At 46.0% G+C, this 8,309-nt stretch overlaps 1 pseudogene; it reads left to right on the top strand.

Moving 5' to 3' along the window:
• The first annotated feature begins 2,226 nt into the window (after positions 1–2,226).
• LOC109967391 (uncharacterized protein K02A2.6-like) lies at positions 2,227–7,249 on the top strand (annotated as a pseudogene).
• Positions 7,250–8,309: the final 1,060 nt, after the last annotated feature.

Genomic DNA, 8,309 nt, shown 5'->3' on the forward strand with positions numbered 1-8,309 from the left:
CTGTCAAAGCTCAAGTTCACTGCCCGTAACTGGCCTCCACCCCACTGTGATCCAGCTCCAGATTCTACTTCTCTTTTCTGGCAAGACGTGTTTGCCCATTCCACTTTCGAATGCCGGCTTTTCCTTCATTTTCTTTTTTTTCTGTCTTCTGTTTTTTTTACTTTTTTCTGCAGTACACAAATGTCATGCACTGCTAATATACAACAAACAGGCATGCTGGATATCGCCAACTCACACAGCCACTGGGAATTTACTGGTTTCATACCACCAGAGCTACAACTCATTGTCCACTCCCGCAACAACAACAACCACCATCACCCTCTGGCAGCCCCCGGAGCACCAGGCACAAGCGAGCAGGCTGAAATCAGGAGAGCCTCTTCCTAGCTAACATACAATCCCTGGAAAACAAACTGGATGAGCTAAGAGCTAGGATTACAACACAATGGGACCTAAGAGAATGCTGTGCTCTAATTCTCACCGAGACCTGGCTTTCAGACAAAGTTCCAGATTCCACAATTCAGCTAGAGACCCACTTTGTACATTGGGGAGACCGCACTGCTGCTTCGAGGAAGGTAAAAGGAGGCAGTGTGTGTGTGTTTATCAGTAACTTCTTGACTAGCTGTGGGGTGTTGAGTGTCCTACGGCAGCTGTACTTCCTGAGGAGGCCGAGGAGGTTTGGCATGTCCCCTAGGATCCTTTTCAACTTCTACAGCTGCATTGTCGAGAGCATTGTGACCAGCTGCATCACTGTCTGGTATAGCAGCACAACTGCTAGGGACTGCAAGCGCCTGCAGAGAGTGGTAAAGATGGCAGAGAAGATCATCAGGACTCCACTGCCCTCTCTGCAGAGCATTTACCACCGCAGGGTGTGTAGAAAAGCTGTCTCCATCCTCAAAGACCCCACCCACCCCCAGCACGAACTGTTCATTTTCCTAGCCTCTGGGGTTCAGCTCCTCTTGTGGAGTTGGACAGAGCAGTGAAAGAGGTGCAAAAGCGAAAGATCATACGTCAGGTGGCAAGGGAGATGAAGATCTGCAGGATGACCTTGAAAAGATACATGGAGAAGAAAAAGATAGCAGACGTAATTAAGACAGGGTATAAGAGAACAGGACTTGCCAACCTAGTCTTCAAAGAAAACATGGAGACAGAGCTGGCAGACCATATAAAGGCACCAGCACCAATGTTTCACGGCATAAGTGCAATGAAATGCCGTGAACTGGCTTTTGAGTATGCACAAAGAAATGGCATTGATACCCCTGCCAGCTGGATCAGAGAGAAAAAAGCAGGTTAGGTTAAGTGTGAATTTATTAAGGAAAAGTTATAGGGAACATTGATAATTATTTTCCCAGGACGTGCTCTTTTTTTCTAGGACCTGATTGGTTCACAGCCTTTAAAGCATGCCACCACTTGTCATGTCGTACTCCTGAAGCAACCTCTCTTGGAAGAGCTACTGCCTTTAATAGATACAACATGGGGGAGTTGTTGGTTAACCTCTCTAAAGTGATGGACAGGTAATTATCAATCATAGGATCGCATCTCATTCTCTCTCTAAAAAAGAGCACATCTTTATAGGGTCTTGTGCCCTGAGTAGCACAATTCACATTTACACACATAACCACCTCCATTATATCATTTCAGGTATAACTTCCCTCCACACATGATGTACAACATAGACGAAACTGGTGTGACTACAGTGCAGGCACCCAAGCAGATTGTCACAGAGAAAGGGAAGAAACAAGTGGGTTCCATTACATCAGCTGAAAGAGGAGAGCTTGTCACTGTGGCCTGTGCAGTAAACGCCACTGGAAATGCAATCCCACCAATGTTTATTTTCCCTCATTTCAAAGAATCCTTCATGAATGGATCACCTGCAGGGTCTATAGGTCATTCTACAAAGTCTGGATGGATGAATGAAGAAGCCTTCATCATCTTCCTGGAGCACTTCATCCGCCACACCAACAGCTTCATCAATCACCCAGTCCTGCTCATTCTGGACAACCATGAATCTCACATCTCACTCAAGGCAGTGTCAACTGCTAAAGAAAATGGTGTCGTTATGCTCACCTTACCACCTCACACCGATTGCAACCATTGGACAAAACAGTCTATGGACCACTGAAAACCTACTTCTTCAGAGCAATGGACGGTTGGATGCACACACATCCTGGTCGAACCGTATCAATTTACGAGGTTGCAGAACTTGTGAAGCAAGCATTTTTGTCTGCAATGACCCCCACAAACATAACATCAGGTTTCAGAGCTACGGGCATATACCCATACAACAGGGATATCTTCCCAGATGGAGATTATGCCCCATCAATGGTAACAAACAGGCCAAAAACAGATGAGCCCTGCACCAGTGCTGCTGCTGACCCGCCTGGACCATCACATGAGGAGCCAACCCATGCCACAGGTCTTGAAGCAGGTCCAGGCCCAGGGAAGCCCCCTGCCACTCTTCCGGAACCAAACCCTGAGCACTCATCATGTGATGAAACTGGTTCTGGTGCCCATGGGAGTTATGTGTCTCCAAAAGTCATACTTCCCTTGCCAAAAGCCACAGCAAGAAGGCCCAAAATGTTGAGAAAGAAAGCAAAAACAAGAATAATGACCAACACACCTGGGAAGATGGAGCTGGAGAAGGCATTCAAAGAAAAACAGGATAAAAAGGCTGAAAAGGAAAAGAAAAAGAATAAAAGGCAGAAGAAATGGGTGTTGAAAGACTCAAATCTAACCAAAATCATAAAGGAAAAGGTTGTGCACAGTAGCTCAGAAGAGAGTGACATCTCCATTCCACTTAATGACACCACTGATTATGAGAGTTCAGATGTCCAGAATGATGATGATGATGGTGACAAGGATCTGTCTGCTGGTGACTTTGTCATTGTGAGATTTGCTGGTAAAACCAAATCCTATAACTACATTGGATTGGTGAAGAAGGTTGAGGGTGAAGACATCAGTGCAAAGTTTCTAAGGCAAAGTTTTAAGAAGTCTGTGGATGGAAAGCCCATCTTTACATTTAAAGAAAATGATAGAGTCATCCCTAGAGGTGATATGCTCAAGAAACTACCCACACCCCAAAAACTTGGTGGTACAGCCAGAAGGGAGCAGAAGTTCATATTCCCCTGCAGCATTGACAAGTGGGATGTTAAATAGTAGGCCAGATCCAGACCAGCTAGACCTACATACCCACAAGGGATCATCTGGAGAAGTGAGGAGATGGGCATACCTCAAGTTTTGAGTTTGTTATTAACCAGATGTTTTGAGTTTGTTATTAACAAGACGTTTTATTCAGTTTTTAAGTGGCCTAAATAAACCTTAAATGAGTAATTTTGTATGTAATTTGTCTTGCTTTCATAACGCATTATAGTCCGTAATATTAAAATGCTCTGTTTTACTTCAGAAATCACTGGCACAATTTACCCCAACATATTCTCCCCAAAGGCACAACTTACACCGCACCAGAGGCAAGTTGTGCCACGAGACCCTTTTTTTCCAAAAGCTATATCTTTGAAACAATTTATATCAGACCCAGAGTTATTGTTCTCAGGGATGCACAACACCCTGAAATATACTGTATATACATTCTTAAGTTGAAGGCATTACTGTCATGGCCTCACTTTAAAGTCACTTTGAGTAAAAACTGGCACAACTCACCCCACTTTCCCCTACTTTGGAATTTGTTTATCAGGATCTGTGTGTGGTGTTTTGTTGCTGCTCTTTACTGCTGCTGCAACACAGGAATTTCCACATTGTGGGATCAATAATGTCCTACCTACCTACCTATATATACACACCAGTGGTGGGCCGTCAGGGCCAGCAAGGCCTTCTCTGCTGGCCTAAACACTATTAGAAGCACTGACCTACATTTACAACCAAAATTCTAATATTTGTTCCATGAAATTGTATTAATTTATTCCTAACAAACTGTTCTCTTCATTTCGTAGTATTTCTTTTGGCTGCACCGCTTCCACGTGTATGTGGATGTTAGATTTTTTTGTCCAATCAGATTTCAGCCTCTATGTATTGCCATGTCAATCTAATCTGCCCAGGGCCTTCAGAATCAGAAGTGCTGGCCCATGTAACTTAAACTATGTTAGCAATGGGACTGTTTCTTTAACCAATCAGATTTCAAATTTGCTAGCTGGCCCACAATGATGTCAGTATTTTTCCGTCCTCTGATTGGTTGGTCAGAGCAAAACTAGAAAAGGGCTTACGATGGAACTGAAACGCAGAGATCACAGTTGCGGTTATAGTGTAGAGGTTTTGGAATTGTCTTAACTGGGTTTCTTGCTTTAGTAAAAATGGTATTCACCCTCAATACGCAAAATACCTCTCTTTCTGTAATGCCACACTTCATTATATTGCGTTTTTGTATAGCATTGATGGCTTCTATAATTGTGACGTACAGTGGTGGTATTAAGAGGTGAATTATATCTGGTAAGTCTCCACTGAAGGCCCAGGTTCCAAATGCACGGCTCGCCACTGATATACACTGATCTATTCATTGGAACAGCACTAGTCCCATGAAGCCAGAGGATCTGACTGAGATTATTCCCAGCAGCAAGTTTGTGATACCCAGTGGAACAAACTACATAAAACAGCAATAGCCTGAAACGCTGAAAATCAATTTGTTTTCTTTTTAACTTGCTGAAAGGCCAATACAATAAAAGTTTCTTCATCGCTAGTCCAGTCCTCACACTGGCCCGAGGTATTAGCTGGTTTTTAGTCCCCCAGCCTGCATACATGGCTTCACTGACAATGCTGTACACACAGATTCTGTTATAGTTTGAGGATGTTGAATTGGGAGCTAGAAACCTTAGTTAGGCATTTTTGGGGAACGTGTTATGTAGGGCACTATCATGAGACCAGTAGTTTCCCAGGTTTTTGGCCAAGGTGGAAGCGGAGCTGGGCCGGTTACAGCAGCTGGGGGTCATTGAGCCTCTGGCGTTCTCTGATTCGGTGGCCCTGACCGTAAATCAGGCCTCACAGTTGGATACATATCCCCTACCTCGAGTGGAGGCTTTGTTTGCCGCTCTAGCAGGAGGACAAACCTTTACAAAGCTGGACATGAGTCATGCATACCAGCAACTACTGTTGGACGAGGACTCTAAGCAGTATGTTACCATCAACACCCACAAGGGATTGTTTAAATACAATAGACTGGTGTTTGGGGTGACATCCATCCCAGCAATCTTCCAACACACCATGGACAATCTGCTCCAAAATGTCCCTGGGAACACAGTCTATTTGGATGACATTGTGGTCACAGGTAGGACGGATACAGACATTTGGAAAACCTGGAGCAAATGTTGAGGAAGCTGGCCAAGGCCGGGCTGCGTTTAAAGCACAGTGTGTGTTCAAAGCACCAAGTGTCACTTCTCTGGGCCACCAGATTTCAGCCAATGGTCTGTCTCCCGTGGAAGAGAAGGTGAGAGCAATAAAGGAAGCACCGAGCCCTAAGGGGGTGGCTGAGCTCAGGTCCTTTCTGCCCCAAGTAAACTATTATGGTAAATTTTTACCTGATCTTTCGACTGTGTTGGCTCCCCTCTATCAGTTACTACACACGAATTGCCCCTGGAAGTGGCGGCAAGCTCAGGAGACAGCTTTCCAGCAGGTTAAGGGACTGCTGCACTCTGAACAATTGCTGGTGCACTTTGATCCAAAATGAGAGGTAGTCCTGGCCTGTGATGTGTCACCCTATGGGGTGGGGGTGGTGTTGTCACACACACGATGGATGGGGGACAAGAACAGCCAATTGCATATTTATCACGCACTCTCTCAGCAGTGTAAAAAGGTTACTCGCGGTTAGAAAAAGAGGGACTGACAGTAGTTTTTGCAGTCAAGCGCTTTCTAGTACCTGTATGACCGTCCTTTTATCATTTTCACAGACCACAAGCCCCTGATGTGTCTTTTTGGTGAGACGAAAAGCATTCCTCCGATGGCTGCAGCAAGAGTACAATGCTGGGCTTTGACGCTATCGGCTTATCAGTATCGCATACAGTACCGGGCTGGCAGAGATAATGCGAATACTGATGCATTGAGCCGACTGCCTCTACGTGACAGGTCCGCACAACCAAGCCAGCCCCCCGAGTTGGTGTTCATGTTAGATCAGCTGTCTAACACCCGGGTGACGGCCAAGCAGATTAAGAGGTGGACTGAGAGGGATCCAGTTTTGTCACAGGTGCAGCGGTGGGTGCAACAGGGCTGGCCAGTAAAAAAGGCTAACGAGGTGTTTGAGCCTTATGTGAAACATCAACTGGAGCTCAATGTGCAGGATGGTTGTCTCCTTTGGGGATCCAGAGTGATTGTTACCCCTCCCGGGCGCCGACAAGTGATAGAGGAGTTGCATGTGGCGCACCCAGGCACATCACAGATGAAAAGTCTCGCCAGGTCATTTGTGTGGTGGCCAGGAATGGACAAGGCTCTGGAAGATAAGGTCAGAATATGTTCACAATGCCAGAATAGCCAAAAGTTGCCCACACCAGCTCCACTACATTCATGGGAGTGGCCAAGCTGTCCTTGGTCCCACCTCCACATAGATTTTGCAAGCCCGTTCAAAGGGCACATGTTTCTAGTGCTGGTAGACTCCCATTCCAAGTGGCTAGAAGAACATATCATGTGAAACATCATGGCCCCCACTACCGCGGAAAAACTCAGAAGTGTCTTTGCTACGCATGGTTTACCAGAGACCGTAGTGTCGGACAATGGCCCCACTTTCACCAGTGAGGTTTTCCAAGAGTTTATGGAGAAAAATGGCATCCGACATGTCCGCACAGCTCCATATCATCCGGCCTCAAACGGCTTAGCGGAGTGAGTGGTGGAGACTCTGAAAGAGGGATTGAGGAAGATGTCGGGACATTCAATGGAAACTAAGCTACCTTGCTTCTTATTCCAATACCGGATTACCCCACACACGACAACTGGGATGTCCCCAGCGGAGATGTTGCTGGGGAGGAGACCTAAATCTCACCTGGATCTCCTTCACCCAGACATAGGAGCAAATGTTGTCCAGGGGCAGGATAAGCAGAAAGAGCAATGGAACTGACATGTTAAAATCAGACATTTCAAACCAGGGGACAGTTTATTTTTCAAGAACTTTTCCCAGGGGCCAGCATGGCTACCCGGTGTCATCATGCATCAGACTGGACCGGTATATTTCCTAGTGGAGGGGGAGGATGGCCAGCAGAGCCATAGGCACCAGGATCATTTGCAGAGATGGCAGAGGAACGGGTGCAGAGTGATGCGTTGAGGGACGCACCACAACCAGCTGAGGGCCTAGGTGTACAGGCCGAGGGTCTGTCAAAACAAACTGAGGATCTTGCAGCTCAGTCCGCTCAGCTAAGCGGTGCACCTGGTGATGGAGAGTGAATGGCACATGTTACCCCTGAGGCCACAGGGGGTACAGCGGAGCTGAGGAGGTCAAAAAGACGGCTCCCAAAAGACGTAATTTTAGTTTTGAAAAAAAAAAAAAAAAAAAAAAAAATGTGCGGGTGGTGAGCGCTAAGCATTTAAATGGAGAGGAGTCTGTAAGTTGAAAAAAAAAACGAAAAAAAAAAACGTTCAGGTTCATAGCATGTGGTTCATGGGAACAGTCAGTACCCCAGTGGAGATACTATGTTTTCTAAGGCAGTGGTCCCAAACCCCCGGGCCGCGGACCGGTACCGGTTCGTGGATCAATTGGTACCGGGCCACACAAGAAATCATTAATTATTTCCGTTTTATTTATTATCTGAGTCTGAACGATCTTTTATTTTGAAAAATGACCGTATTCTCTGGGTTACATCTCGGTCACTTGAGCGCCAAAACTGGCTTACTTGTGGACATATTCAGCCTGCTCAATGAACTCAATCTGTCACTTCAGGGGAAAATGACAACTGTCTTCAAGTTGGCAGATAAAGTAGCTGCATTTAAAGCCAAACTGGATTTGTGCGTACGGCGCGTCAACAGAGGTATTTTGGACATGTTTCAAACATTAGCGGGGATTTTGGATGAGACTGAGCCTGAGCCTTCATTCTCCCAGCTGGTGCACGATCACCTGTCTTTGCTTATAAAAGAGTTCGAGCGCTACTTCCCAACCACAAAGGACCCACGAACTGCCAAGGAATGGATCCGCAACCCATTTGTCAACAAACCAGGTGAATCCAGCAGGTCTGTGCAAGAAAAAGATCAACTGCTGGAGATCGCAAATGACGGCGGCCTTAAAAGTATGTTCGAGACAACAACTCTGTCGGTGTTCTGGATTAAAGTCATGACAGAATACCCTGAGATCGCCACCACAGCACTGAAAACCCTGTTGCCATTTCCGACAT

This window comes from Monopterus albus, unplaced genomic scaffold, assembly GCF_001952655.1.
Source record: "Monopterus albus unplaced genomic scaffold, M_albus_1.0 scaffold128.1, whole genome shotgun sequence".
Lineage (NCBI taxonomy): Eukaryota > Metazoa > Chordata > Actinopteri > Synbranchiformes > Synbranchidae > Monopterus > Monopterus albus.